The following is a 16,101-nucleotide window of genomic DNA, read 5'->3' on the forward strand; positions in this document are numbered from 1 at the left end:
TCTTTTCTCTCAACCCAAAGGTTTTCCAATGGTGTTTCCTCAGCCCACCTGTAGCAGTGTCACCTAGGATAACTGGTAAAATGCAGACTCTCAGGCCCCCTCCACATACCTATAGAGTCAGAATTTCTGAAGGTGTAGCCTAGGAATCTGTACTTTTGAAAATAAGATGTTAATCATCTGTGAGTGATGAAAATAATATTCTCATTAAGTTATTCTTCAAGTATAATACTAGAAGAATAACGTAAGTTATTCTTCTAGTATAATTACTGTTTCAGTTATTTTGGCTATTAGACTTTTTCTTATTACAGCAGCATGGTAATGGAGCCATGAGAGGGGTGATCTCCATATGGGTTATAGGAGCATATCTAGATCCTGAAGCTGCTGGTCCTAGGAGGTGGTTTATTCCTTCTGGGCACACAGGGTTATGAAGTGGTTAATGCGATTAGCTTTTGGTATGTGTGTGTGGAGAGATGAACAGCTGGAGATGCTTTTGATCTCTGGCAGCCTGACTAGAGGATCACAACAGTGGGTGGAGGCAACTCTCAGATCTCCCGCTCTGGGCACCAAGCCTGGCTTTTTGAAGTGCTCCCCTTTCCACCTCTCCTGCTAACAGACAGGGAAGAAGGAGGCCATGTCCCCAGGGCAGGTCAGGCAGGCCTTGAAGTTTCCCCAGTCTTAGGAAGTGAGCAGAGATGACACTGGGCAAAGTTGTAAAGTAATTCAGGCTGTGTTTCAATGTCTGTCTATCACTCCTTGGCTCCATCTTCATCTCAGGCAAATAGTAGGTATGTTTTTCTGCTCGCCCCAATTACAGAAGTCTCTTCCAGGGAGCCCTCATCAGCTCAGATCATACTCCATGCCATAGCTTTCTTCCTCCATCCAAACTGGCTTGAACCCATTCTGTCAGGGCATTGGTGTTAAATGAATTCATCCTAAGCTCTAATAGCTTACAATAATAATACCTAACACTATCAAGGGCGATTATGTACTAGGTCCTATTTTAAGGACTTTATTACCTGTCTGATACTCATGATAACCCTATTACAGGATTGGCAATCTTACTTGTTTAAATCACTTAATGGAGGCAACTTTCCACTCTGCTAAGGATAGTCTCACTCAGTGGCCAAGAGAATTATAATGACAATTCTCTGAAAATGCCAGCCTTGCTTTCTGCAAGATCTCAGATCTCTTCCTGGAACTTCCTGAAGGTGTCCTTGTTTGAGTGCCCACTCAGTTATAAAAAGAGTAGAGTAAAAAACTCCATTATGTTAGCTCCCTATTGAAAGCTTCAATAAATCAAAAATCATAACAAAAAACAAAAACACAAAGCACAAAAAAACAGTTGATAATTCAAAATTATTTCTATATAGTATATAACACAATTTCCCTAGCTAAGGTTGGCCTCTTTTACCCCAAGATTTTTCAGAACAAGAAGAAACATACTACCAATAATATTTACTGGTTGTTGTGCCAAACACATTACTGGGGCTGGGGTATACAATGGATGACCAAAACAGACACAACATCTGTAATGGGGAAGAGATTTTGTATTCTATTACAAGGTAATCACTAAAGGGATGTCACATATAAGCTTAAATTATACATAATGGCCCATCTCTGGGAATCCTGTCTCCCAGGTAAAGAGCATTAAGCTAAAATACCTTTGTTTAGCCCACAGGGAACATCCTGACCAGACTCACCTGTGAACGACTGAAGAGAGGAAGAAATTAACATCCCCTCCGGAGGCTGATGGGAACCAGGAAATGTTCAGCTTTATTCCCTCCACTTTTAGTATAAAAGGAGCCTGAATTCTAACTCAGTCAAGATGGTTCTTTGGGGTACAGGCCCACCATCTTCTTGGTTTACTGCCTTTCAGAATAACTTGTTTATTCCTTGCCCCAACAACTTTTATCTCAGTTATTGGACTGTCGTGCAGCAAGAAGTAAGGGCTTAAACTTGGTAACATATCTGCCCCAAGAAACTTGCAATTTAGATAAAAGAGCTTTGAGAGCACTTGATACAGTTCCTTACTATTATTTTTTATTGAGGTATAATCAACATATAACATTGTATTAGTTTCAGGTATGCAACATATTGATTCCATATTTGTGTATGTTGTCAACTGATTACCATAAGTTTAGTTAACATGTCACCATAAAGTTACAAAAATATTTTTTCTTGTGATAAGAACTTTTAAGATCTACTCTTTTAGTAACTTTTAAATATGCAATACATTATTATCAACTATAGTCATCATGCTGTACATTACATCTCCATGACATTTATTTTATAACTGAAATTTGTACTTTTTGATCCCCTTCACCCATTCTGCCCACCCCCTACCCCTGCCTCTGGCAACCACCAATTTGTATTTATGAACTTTTTTTTTTTAAGATTCACATATAAGTGAGGTCATATGGTATTTGTCTTTCTCTGTCTGACTTATTTCATGTAGCGTAATGCCCTTGAGCTCCAACCATATTGTTGCAAATGGCAAGATTTATTTCTTTTTTTATGTCGAGTAATATTCCATTGTATACATACATAGCACATTTTCTTTACTCATCAATGGATACGTAGGTTGTTTCTATCTTGGCTGTTGTAAATAATGCTGTAATGAGCAGGGGATTGCAATGAACATGAATTGCAGGGTCATATGGTAGTTCTATTTTTAATATCTTGAGGAACCTTCCTATTGTTTTCCATAGTGGCTGCACCAATTTACATTCCTATCAAGAGAGCACAAGGGTTCCCTTTTCTCCACATCCTCATCAACATTTCTTATCTCATCCTTTTGATAATAGCTATTCTAAGAGGTAAGAGGTGTTATCTCATTGTGGGCTTGATTTATATTTCTCTGATGATTAGGAATGTTGAGCACCTTTTCATGTGCCTGTTGGCTATTTATTTGCCTTCTTTGGAAAAAATGTCTATTCTTTTCTCTGCCCACTTTTTAATCAGATTATTTGTTTTTTTTCCCTATTGAGTTACATGAGTTCTTTATTTATTATGCATATCAACCCCTTATCAGATATATGATTTACACATATTTCCTCCCATTTCATAGGTTGCCTCTTCACTTTGTTGACGTAGTCTTACTTGCTTATTTTATCTTTTGTTGTCTTTGTTTGCAGTGTCAAATCCAAAAAGTCATTGCCAAGACCAATGTCAAACAGCTTACCCCTGTGTTTTCTTCTAGTGGTTTTATGGTTTCAGGTCTTAAATTTAAGTTTTAATCCATTTTGAGTAGGTTTTTGTGTATGTGTAAAATATGGGTCCAGATTAATTATTTTCCATGTGGCAAAATTTTCCCAACATCATTTTTTCCAACACCATTTACTGAAGAGTCTTGTCTTTTCTTGACTCCTTTGAGTATTCTTGAGTGTTCTTGGCTTCTTTGTCATAAATTAATTGACTATGTCTGCATGGATTTATTTCTGGTCTCTCTATTCTGTTCCATTGAATTATGTGTCTGTTTTTATGGCAATACCACATTGTTTTAATTATTATAGCTTTGTAATATAGTTTGAAATCAGGAAGTTTGATGTCTCCAGCTTTGTTCTTCTTTCTCAAGATTAATTTGGCTATTTGGGGTTTTTTGGGGTGGTTTCATACAAATTTTAAGATTTTTTTTTCTATTTCTATGAAAAGTATTATTGGGATTTAGATAGGAATTGCACTGAATCTGTACATTGTTTTGAGTAAAGTGGACACTTTAGTAATAATAAGTCTTCCAATCCAGGAACACAAGATACCTTTCCATTTATCCATATCTTCTTCAATTTCTTAATGTCATAGTTTTCATTGCACAGATATTTGATGCCCTTCATTAAGTTTATTCTTAGGTATTTTATTCTTTTTTATCTTTTATTTTCTGTAATTTGGCAATGACATGCTTAGATAGTTGTAGTATTTTTGGAATTAATCCTGCTTCATTTTCTCTGTTTCCTGAATCTGTGGTTTGGGGTCTGGCATTAATTTAAGGAATTCTCATTGTTTCAATTTGTTGTTGTTGTTGTTATTTTCTTTTTCTTCTCCTTTTGGTACCCCCATTATATATATATTGTACCTCTTGTAGTTCCCCACAGCCCTTGGATATTTTGTTCTGTTTTATACAGTCTTTGTTCTCTCTCTCTCTCTCTCTCTTTTTTTTCCCCCCTCATTCTTAGAGTTTCTATTGATAAATCCTAAGTTCAGTTATTCTTTGCTCAGCTGTGTCTGGTCTACTGATAAAATATCAAACCCATTATTTCTTTTACTGCTTTTGATCTCTAGTATTTCTTTTTAGTAATTTCTTAAGATTTCCTTTTCTATTGCTTACATTGTCCAGCTGCTCTCACATGCTACTACTTTATCCACTACAGCCTTTAGCATATAAAAAATAGTTTTTTTTAATTCCCTGTCTGATAATTCCAACATCTCTTCATGTCTGATTCTGATGCTTGCTTTGTCTCTTCAAACTGTGTTTTTTTTACCTTTTAGTATGCCTTGTAATTTTTTTCTTGATAGCCAGACATGATGCATCCAGTGAAAGGAACTGCTATAAATAGCTCTTTAATAATATGGCAGTGAGGTGTGGTGACAGTAGAAGCATCCTCTAGTCCTATGATTAGAGTTCCTGGATGTAAAACTCACAGAACTATGGGGGTCCCCACTATGATTTGGTGTTTCTAGAGTTTTTAAGTCTCAGATGTGTCCACATTGAGCCTCCAGCAATTCATCAATTACAGTTCAGGTTGTCCTACCTGTGCACTAGTTTCTGTAGTGGTTTAAGCTTGTAAGTCTCTGCTCTGGTAAACTGTGACTCCCTGTATTCACCTGCCTTTCTGTCCAATCTTGGGGACAGCAGTTTGCCCAGTGTCCTTACCTCTTTTATAGATCCAAGAAGAGTTGTTATATTGTCAGTGTGTTCACCTTTTTACTTGTTAGAATGGAGTGGTGACTTTCAAGCTCCTCACATACAGAATCAACAACCAGAATAGTTTCCTGGAGAAAGGTGTGCTCTGGACAACCACCTCAAAGGGGAAAGATAAGACTGTCTCTTTGTTTACTTCATATAAATAGAGAAGGGCTCCAGTGAGCTGAGTTGTTTCCCTGAAGCAAGGAGGAGAGAATAAATTAGGGTTGACACTTACCTATAAACTCTAAAATTTAGAGTTGAGTTGACTAAAGGCATGAACACAGAAAAGATGGCTGTATTGTTAGGGTAGTATTACCAGGCTTTGTCAGGACAAAGAATGACAGAGTATATAGCTATGCTCAAGAGAACTCACTAGAGTTTATATCTTGTCCAAGAGGACTAACTGGAGGGGCACTAAGATGACAGAAAAAAGATTCTAGATTGGGTGGGCTGACATGGGAATGACTATACATGTAAAAATATACCAACATATTATAAAGCATACAGATAAAGTCTCTCACTGAGGACCACTAGGAAATCATAAAGATACCAAAGAGAAAATATAAATTTAAATATCTGTCAGGCCCAGACAGTGTCAAGAAAACTTACAGTAGTATGAATCAATTTAGAAATTTCCCACCTCTTTCTTTTCTTCCCCCTACTCTCTTAAACTCTGTAATATCAGAAGTCATAGTGGCCAGAAATAAAAAAGAAAGGAACATGCCCTCCTTCACCAGCCTTCCAGCTTCAAGAGGTTCCAGCTGGGGGCTGGGAAGAATTTAAAGTCAAAGCAAATTAAAGTTTCGATTATAACATAAGATAGAATATTCTCATTGCTGTATTGAAATTTCTTGTGGCAAAAAGTGAACAGAGAACTTTTTATTAACAGATGAGTCAAAAATCCTACTGGACTTTCCAATGTTACATTCAAGGCTAATGAAAAAGGAAAAAAAATTAAAACAGAAACAAAGATTAAGGTATTTTCTGAGTATATGTGAAGAATCATGCATGTTTGGTTAGCAACACAGTTTTCCCTATAAAAATTATTTGTGGAATTCTCTGTGTACATCCAGAATATGTTTCTTAGCATAAAATTCTTGAAATATATTTTGTAGGTCAAAGGGTATGCTAAATATATTTTTAGTAAGTATGGCCAAGTTATTTTAAAAATATGCAATACCCATTTGTATTTCCACCAGAAATATATGGGAGTGCTACATTTTACCAGCATGTTTTCCAACATCATGATTCTTTTAAGTTGCTATTTTTTTATCTTAAAATTATAGGTGTAATGTATTTGGGCCCACATAGTCAAACTTGTGAATTCTCTCAAACTTTTAAGAAAGATTCTTTTATTGAATCTTCTGCTTTCCTGTGTCTTTTTCCACTCCACTGCTGGCACTTCCTGAACAACACAAATAAGTTCTTTTGCTTAGGGTCTGTTTCTGGAAGAACCTAAACTAATGTAGGTTCATTCCATATGAATTTAAGGAAAGAAGGGTCTCTTTTAGGGAAAAGAATAATTTATGGGAAATTTTTGAAGTTATTATTTTGTCTGATACTATTATTATTATGTTATTATGTTGTTATTTAAAAGGCAGCTATATACTTCATAGTATTTGGACTACATCATAGTGTTATTTCTTTCCTAGCATGTACTTATCCATCAAACTGAGGGCACATAAAAATAAAATTTTATTTAATCAACAAATATTTATTTAGTTCATGCTATGTGCCAGGCATTGTTATGGGGGTCCAGCAATGAACCAATGAGATAAAAATCCCTACCTTCAGAGAATTTGTATTTGGAGGGTAGGGGCATAAAACAACAAAAATTAATAAGGCAAATGCATAATATGTTTGATGGTGAACAATGTTAAAGAAGAAAGAAGCAGAGAAACAGTGTAGGAAACCTCAGAGGTGGACCTAGGTCACAGTGTAGAAAAAGCAAAGCAGGAGGTTGGGCAGGACAAGGATCTAATGGAGGTGAGTAAATGAGCTATGCAAGATATACTATACTGCAAACAGTGTTCTAGGAAGAGAGAACAGAATGTGCAAATATGCTGATGTGAGAATGTGCAAAATTGCAAACACAGAGAGATAGGTCTAAAATGTAAATGTGGAGCAGATAAAGGAGCACAATGTCAGCCATTGCAAAGACTTCTGCATCAAACTGTTTATTTTGTGAATTATTTTATACAAGTAGGTCCTCTGCATTCTTGCTTATATATTTACTTATTTGTATGTTTATATCACCCTCTTAGTCTGCTTGAGCTAGAAAGTGTTGTTCTAAAATATGCTTATGTTATGTTTTTTTAAACTTTCCTTTTTTTCTAACAGTCTTTTCTTTATATATTTCAATGGCATTTTATTGGGCACATAAAAGTAAAATGAATAGTATATATTTATTGTAAATTATACCCTTCCATAATAAAAAGTAAATCCTTTTGTCCAATGTAATATTTATCTAAGTTCTATTTTGTCTGATACTAATATTGTCACTCTTGCTTTTTTTTCATTTGTATCTAATTTACCTGAGTGTCTGCACTTTTTCTTAACCTTTTGTTTGTTTGTTTATTTTAGTTGTTTAATATATTGTTGTGTATTGATAATGTTTACTCATCTTTTTGTTTTCTCATCTTTCAGTGGTTTTCTGAAGTTTTCTTTGTCCTACTTTCCACTTAGTTTGGAAACTATTCATCTTCTGCTCTTGACTAATGAATACTTTACCAAATTTATTGATTAGCTCTAGTAGTTTTCTGGTGGCATCTTTAGGATTCTCTATGTATAGTATCATGTCATCTGCAAACAGTGACAGTTTTACCTTTTCTTTTCCAATTTGTAGTCTTTTTATTTCTTTTTCTTCTCTGATTGCTGCGGCTAGGACTTCCAAAACTATGTTGAATAATAGTGGTGAGAGTGGGCATCCTTGTCTTGTTCCTGATCTTAGAGGAAACGCTTTCAGTTTTTCACCATTGAGGATGATGTTTGCTGTGGGTTTGTCATATATGGCCTTCATTATGTTGAGGTAAGTTCCCTCTATGCACATTTTCAGGAGACTTTTAATAATATATGGGTGTTGAATTTTGTCAAAAGCTTTTTCTGCATCTATTGAGATGATCATATGGTTTTTCTTCTTCAATTGTTAATATGGTGTATCACATTTATTGATTTGCATATATTGAAACTTCTTGCATCCCTGGGATAAATCCCACTTGATCATGGTGTTTGATCCTTTTAATGTGTTGTTGGATTCTGTTTGCTAGTATTCTGTTGAGAATTTTTGCATCTATATTCATTAGTAATATTGGTCTGTAATTTTCTATTTTGTATGATCTTTGTCTGGTTTTGGTATCAGGGTGATGGTGGCCTCATAGACTGATTTTCGGAGTGTTCCTTCCTCTGCAAATTTTTGGAAAAGTTTGAGAAAGATGGGTGTTAGCTCTTCTCTATATCTTTGATAGAATTCACCTGTGAAGCCATCTGGTCCTGGACTTTTGTTTGTTGGAAGATTTTAAATCACAATTTCAATTTCATTACTTGTTATTAGTCTGTTCATATTTTCTATTTCTTCCTGGTTCAGTCTTAGAAGGTTATATGTTTCTAAGAATTTGTCCATTTATTCCAGGTTGTCCATTTTATTGGCATAGAGCTGCTTGTAGTAGTCTCTTAGGATGCTTTGTATTTCTGCGGTGTCTGTTAAAACTTCTTTTTCATTTCTAAATTTAATGATTTGAGTCCTCTCCTTCTTTTTCTTGATGAGTCTGGTTAATGGTTTATCAATTTTGTTTATCTTCTCAAAGAACGAGCTTTTAGTTTTATTGATCATGGCTATTGTTTTCCTTGTTCCTATTTTATTTATTTCTGCTCTGAACTTTATGATTTCTTTCCTTCTACTAATTCTGGGTTTTGTTTGTCCTTCTTTCTCTACTTCCTTTAGGTGTAAGGTTAGATTGTTTATTTGAGTTTTTTTTTTCTTGAGGTAGGCTTGTATTGCTATCAACATCCCTCTTAGAACTGCTATTGCTGCATCCCATAGGTTTTGGATCTTCGTGTTTTCTTTGACATTTGTCTCTAGGTATTTTTTGATTTCCTCTTTGATTTCTTTGGTGATCTCTTGGTTATTTAGTAATATACTGTTTAGCGTCCATGTGTTTGTATTTTTTACTATTTTTCCCTTGTAATTGACATCTAATCTCATAGCATTGTGGTCAGAAAAGATGGTTGATATGATTTCAATTTTCTTAAATTTACTGAGGCTTGATTTGTGACTAAAGGTGTGATCTATCCTGAAGAATGCTCTGTGTGCACTTGAGAAGAAAGTGTAGTCTGCTGTTTAGGGATGGAATGTCCTATAAATATCAATTATAGCCATCTGGTCTATTGTGTCATTTAAAGCTTGTGTTTCCTTATTAATTTTCTGTTTGATTGGTCTGTCCATTGGTGTAAGTGAGGGGTTAAAGTCCCCTACTATTTTTGTGTTGCTGTTGATTTCCTCTTTTAGAGCTGTTAGCAGTTGCCTTATGTATGTAGATTATTCTCTTTCAGCACTTTAAATATGTCATGCCAATCCCTTCAGGCTTGTAGGGTTTCTGCTGAGAAATCAGCTGTTAACCTTATGGGAGTTCTCTTGTATGTTATTTGTAGTTTGTCCCTTGCTGCTTTCAATAATTTTTCTTTGTCTTTAATGTTTGCCAATTTAATTACTATGTGTCTTGGCATGTTTCTCCTTGGGTTTATCCTGTATGGGACTCTCTGTGCTTCCTGGACATGGCTGGCTATTTTCTTTCCCATGTTAGGGAAGATTTCTACTATAATCTCTTCAAATATTTTCTCGTGTCCTCTCTCTCTCTTCTCTTTCTGGGACCCCTATAATGCGAAAGTTGTTGTGTTTAATGTTGTCCCAGAGGTCTCTTAGGCTGACTTTATTTCTTTTCATTCCTTTTTCTTTATTCTGTTCCACAGCATTGAATACCACCATTCTGTCTTCCAGGTCACTTATCTGTTCTTCTTCCTCAGTTATTCTGCTATTGATTCCTTCTAGTGTATATTTCATTTCAGTTATTCTATTTTAATCTCTGCTTGTTTGTTCTTTAATTCTTCTAGGTCTTTCTTTTTTTTAACATCTTTATTGGAGTATAATAGCTTTACAATGGTGTTTTAGTTTCTGGTTTATAACGAAGTGAATCAGTTATACATATACATATGTCCCCATATCTCTTCCCTCTTGCATCTCCCTCCCTCTGACCCTCCCTTTCCCACCACTCTAGGTGGTCACAAAGCACCGAGCTCATCTCCCTGTGCTATGCAGCTGCTTCCCACTAGCTATCTATTTTACGTTTGGTAGTGTATATATGTCGATGCCACTCTCTTACTTTGTCACAGCTTACACTTCCCCCTGCCCATATCCTCAAGTCCATTCTCTAGTATGTCTGCATCTTTATTCCTGTCTTGCCCTTAGGTTCTTCTAATCAATTTTTTTTTTTTTTTAGTTTCCATATATATGTGTTAGCATACGGTATTTGTTTTTCTCTTTCTGACTTACTTAACTCTGTATGACAGTCTCTAGGTCCATCTACCTCACTACAAATAACTCAGTTCCATTCCTTTATATGGCTGAGTAATATAGTATTGTATATATGTGTCATATCTTCTTTATCCATTCATCTGTTGATGGACACTTAGGTTGCTTCCATGTTCTGGTTATTGTAAATAGAGCTGCAATGAACATTTTGGTATATGACTCTTTTGAATTATGGTTTTCTCGGGGTATATGCCCAGTGGTGGGATTGTTGGGTCGTATGGTAACCCTATTTTTAGTTTTTTAAGGAACCTCCATACTGTTCTCCATAGTGGCTGTGTCAATTTACATTCCCACCAACAGTGCAAGAGTGTTACCTGTACTCTACACCATCTCCAGCATTATGGTTTGTAGATTTTTTGATGATGGTCATTCTGACCACTGTGAGATGACATCTCATTATAGTTTTGATATGCACTTCTCTAATGATTAATGATTCTGAGCATTCTTTCATATCTTCTTTGGAGAAATGTCTATTTAGGTCTTCTGCCTATTTTTTGATTGTGTTGTTTGCTTTTTTGATATTGAGGTGCATGAGTTGCTTATATGTTTTGGAGATTAATCCTTTGTCAGTTGCTTCATTTGCAAACATTTTCTCCCATTCTGAGAGTTGTCTTTTCATCTTGTTTATGGTTTGCTTTGTTGTGTAAAAGCTTTTAAGTTTCATTAGGTCCCATTTGTTTATTTTTCTTTTTATTTCCATTTCTCTAGCATGTGGGTCAAAAAGGATCTTGCTGTGATTTATGTCATAGAGTGTTCTGCCTATGCTTTCCTCTGAGAGTTTGATGGTGTCTGGCCTTACATCTAGATCTTTAATACATTTTCAGTTTATTTTTGTGTATGGTGTTAGGGAGTGATCTAATCTCATACTTTTACATGTATCTGTCCAGTTTTCCCAGCACCACTTATTGAAGAGACTTTCTTTTCTCCACTGTATATTTTTGCCTCCTTTATCAAAGATAAGTTGACCATATGTTTGTGGGTTTATTTCTGGGCTTTGTATCCTGTTCCATTGATCTATATTTCTGTTTTTGTGCCAGTACCATAGTGTCTTGATTATTGTAGCTTTGTAGTATACTCTGAAGTCAGGGAGCCTGATTCCTCCAGCACCATTTTTCTTTCTCAAGATTGCTTTGGATATTCAAGGTCTTTTGTGTTTTCATACAAATTGTGAAGTATTTTTTTTTCTAGTTCTGTGAAAAATGCCAGTGGTAGTTGGGTAGGGATTGCATTGAATATGTAGATTGCTTTGGGTAGTAGAGTCCTTTTCACAATGTTGATTCCTCCAATCCAAGAACATGATATATCTCTCCATCTATTTTTATCATCTTTAATTTATTTCATCAATGTCTTATTATTTTCTGCATAATGTTTTTTTGTCTCCTTAGGTAGGTTTATTCCTAGATACTTTGTTCTTTCTGTTGCAATAGTAAATGGGATGGTTTTCTTAATTTCACTTTCAGATTTTTCATCATTGGTGTATAGGAATACAAGAGATTTCTGTGTATTACTCTTGTATCTTGTGACTTTATCAAATTCATTGATTAGCTCTAGTAGTTTTCTGGTAGCATCTTTAGGGTTCTCTATGTAGAGTACCATGTCATCTGCAAACAGTGACAGCTTTATTTCTTCTTTTCCAATTTGTATTCATTTTGTTTCTTTTTCTTTTCCGATTGCTGTGGCTAAAACTTCCAAAACCATGTTGAATAATAGTGGTGAGAGTGGGCAACCTTGTCTTGTTCCTGATCTTAGTGGAAATGGTTTCAGGTTTTCACCATTGAGGATGATGTTGGCTGTGGGTTTGTCATATACGACCTTTATTATGTTGAGGAAAATTCCCTCTATGCCTACTTTCTGGAGGGTTTTTTTATCATAATTGATGTTGAATGTTGTTGAAAGCTTTCTCTGCATCTGTTGGGATGATCATATGGTTTTTCTCCTTCAGTTTTTAAATATGGTGTATCATGTTGCTTGATTTGCATATACTGAATAATCTTTGCATTCCTGAGATAAACCCCACTTGATCATAGTGTATGATCCTTTTAATGTTCTGTTGGATTCTGTTTGCTAGTATTTTATTGAGGATTTTTGAATCTATGTTCATCAGTGACATTGGCCTGTAGTTTTCTTTCTTTGTGACATCCTTGTCTGGTTTTGGTATCAGAGTGATGGTGGCCTCCTAGAATGATTTTGGGAGTGTTCCTCCCTCTGCTATATTTTGGAAGAGTTTGAGAAAGATAGGTGTTAGCTCTTCTCTAAATGTCTGATAGAATTCAGAAGCCATCTGGTCCTGGACTTTTGTTTGTTGGAAGATATTTAATCACAGTTTCAATTTCAGTGCTTGTGATTGGTCTGTTCATATTTTCTATTTCTTCCTGATTCAGTCTCTGAAGGTTGTGCATTTCTAAGAATTTGTCCATTTCTTCCAGGTTGTCCATTTTATTGGCCTATAGTTGCTTGTAGTAATCTCTCATGATCCTTCGTATTTCTGCAGTGTCAGTTGTTACTTCTGCTTTTAATTTCTAATTCTATTGATTTGAGTCTTCTCCCTTTTTTTCTTGATAAGTCTGACAAATGGTTTATCAATTTTGTTTATCTTCTCAAAGAACCTGCTTTTAGTTTTATTGATCTTTGCTAGCTTTTTCATTTATTTCTGATCTGATCTTTATGATTTCTTTCCTTCTGCTAACTTTGGGGTTTTCTTGTTCTTATTTCTCTAATTGGTTTAGGTGTAAGGTTAGGTTGTTTATTTGAGTTGTTTCTTAAGTAGGATTTTATTGCTATAAACTTCCCTCTTAGAACTGCTTTTGCTGCATCTCATAGGTTTTGGGTCATTGTGTTTTCATTGTCATTTGTTTCTAGGTAATTTTTATTCCCCCTTTGATTTCTTCAGTGATCTCTTGGTTATTAAGTAGTGTGTTGTTTAACCTCCATATGTTTGTATTTCTTACAGATTTATTCCTGTATTTGATATCTAGTCTCATAGCATTGTGGCTGGTAAAGATATTTGATATGATTTCAATTTTCTTAAATTTACCAAGGCTTGATTTGTGATCCAAGATATTATCTATCTTGGAGAATGTTCCAAGAGCACTTGAGAATAATGTGTATTCTGTTGTTTCTGGATGGAATATCTTATAAATATCAATTAAGTCCATCTTGTTTAGTGTATCATTTAAAGTTTGTGTTTCCTTATTTATTTTCATTTTAGATGATGTGTCCATTGGTGAAAGTGGGATGTTAAAGTCCCCTGCTATTATTTTATTACTGTCCATTTCCCCTTCTATGGATGTTAGTATTTGGCTTATATATTGAGGTGCTCCTATGTTGGGTGCCTAAATATTTACAATTGTTATATCTTCTTCTTGGAATGATCCCTTGATCATTGTGTAGTGTTCTTCTTTGTCCCTTGTAATAGTCTTTGTTGTAAAGTCTATTTTCTCTGATAAGAGAATTGTTATTCCAGCTTTCTTTTGATTTCCATTTACATGGAATAGCTTTTTCCATCCCCTCACTTTCAGTCTGTATGTGTACCTAGGTCTGCAGTGGGTCTCTTGTAGACAGCATATATAAGGGTCTTGTTTTTGTATCCATTCAACCAGTCCATGTCTTTTGGTTGGAGCATTTAATCCATTCACATTTAAGTAATTATCGATATGTATGTTCCTATTACAATTTTCTTAATTGTTTTGGATTTATTATTGTAGGTCTTTTCCTTCTCTTGTGTTTTCTTCCTAGAGAAGTTCCTTTAGCATTTGTTGTAAATCCTGATTGGTGGCACTGAATTCTCTTAGTTTTTGTTTGTCCGTAAAGTTTTTAATTTCTCTGTCAAATCTGAATGAGATCCTTGCTGGGTAGAGTAATCTTGGTTGTAGTTTTTTCTACTTCATCACTTTAAATATGTCCTGCCACTCCCTTCTGGCTTGCAGAGTTTCTGCTGAAGGTCAGCTGTTAACCTTATGGGCATTCCCTTATGTGTTATTTGTTGTTTTTACCTTGCTGCTTTTAATATTTGTTCTTTGTATTTAATTTTTGATAGTTTGATTAATGTGTGTCTTGTCATGTTTCTGCTTGGATTTATCCTATATGGGAGTGTATGTGCTTCCTGGACTTGATTAACTATTTCCTTTCCCATATTAGGGCGTTTTCAACTATAATCTCTTCAAATAATTTCTCAGTCCCTTTCTTTTTCTTTTCTTCTTCTGGGACCCCTATAATTCAAATGTTGGTGCATTTAGTGTTGTCCCAGAGGTCTCTGAGACTGTCTTCCATTCTTTTCATTCTTTTTTCTTTATTCTGCTCTGCAGTAGTTATTTCCACTATTTTATCTTCCTGGTCACTTATCCGTTCTTCTGCTTCTGTTATTCTGCTATTGATCGCTTCTAGAGAATTTTTAATTTCACTTATTGTGTTGTTCATCCCTATTTGTTTCCTGTTTAATTCTTCTAGGTCCTTGTTAAACATTTCTTGCATTTTCTCCATTCTATTTCCATGATTTTGGATCTTCTTTACTATCATTATTCTGAATTCTTTTTCAGGTAGACAGCCTATTTCCTCTTCATTTTTTAGGTCTGGTGAGTTTTTGCCTTGCTCCTTCATCTGCTGTGTGTTTCTCTGTCTTATTTTGCTTAACTTACTGTGTTTTGGGTCTCCTTTTTTCAGGCTGCATGTTCATAGTTTCCATTGTTTTTGATGTCTCTCCCCAGTGGCTAAGGTTGGTTCAGTGGGTAGTGTAAGTTTCCTGTTGGAGGGGACTGGCCTGTGTTCTGGTGGATGAATCTGGATCTTGTCTTTCTGGTGTGCAGTTCCACGTCTGGTGGTGTGTTTTGGGGTGTCTGTGGTGTTATTATGATTTTAGGCAGCCTCTGTGTTAATGGGTGGGTTTGTGTTCCTGTCTTGCTAGTTGTTTAGAATAGGGTGTCCTGCACTGTAGCTTGCTGGTGGTTGAGTGGAGCTGGGTCTTAGCATTGAGATGGAGATCTCTGGGACATTTCAGCCGTTTGATATTATGTGGACCTGGGAGGTCTCTTGTGGACCAGTGCCCTGATCTTGGCTCTCCCATCTCAGTGGAACAGCCCTAACGCCTGCCTGGAGCACCAAGAGCCTGTCTTCCATACGGCTCAGAATAAAAGGGAGAAAGAAAGGAAGAAGAAGATAAAATAAAATAAAGTAAAATAAAATAAAGTTATTAATATAAAAAATAAAAAAAAGAAGAAAATGTTTTTAAGTAATAAAAAAAATAAAATGGACAGACAGAACCCTAGGATGACAAATGGTAAAAGCAAAGATATACAGACAAAATCACACACATAGGCATGCACATACACACTCACAAAAAGAAAAAAAGGAAAATATATATATATATATATATATATATATATATAGTTGCTCCCAAAGTCCACCTCCTCAATTTGGGATGATTTGTTGTCTATTCAGGTAATCCACAGATGCAGGGTACATAAGGTTGATTGTGGAGATTTAATCTACTCCTCCTGAGGCTGCTGGGAGAAATTTCCCTTTCTTTTCTTTGTTCTCACAGCTCCTGGATTTCAGCTTTGGATTTGGCCCCGCCTCTGCATGTAGGTCGCCTGAGGGCATCTGTTTTTCCGCTCAGACAGGA

The sequence above is a fragment of the Leucopleurus acutus genome, assembly GCF_964270905.1.
Source record: "Leucopleurus acutus genome assembly, chromosome: 12".
NCBI classification, from domain to species: domain Eukaryota; kingdom Metazoa; phylum Chordata; class Mammalia; order Artiodactyla; family Delphinidae; genus Leucopleurus; species Leucopleurus acutus.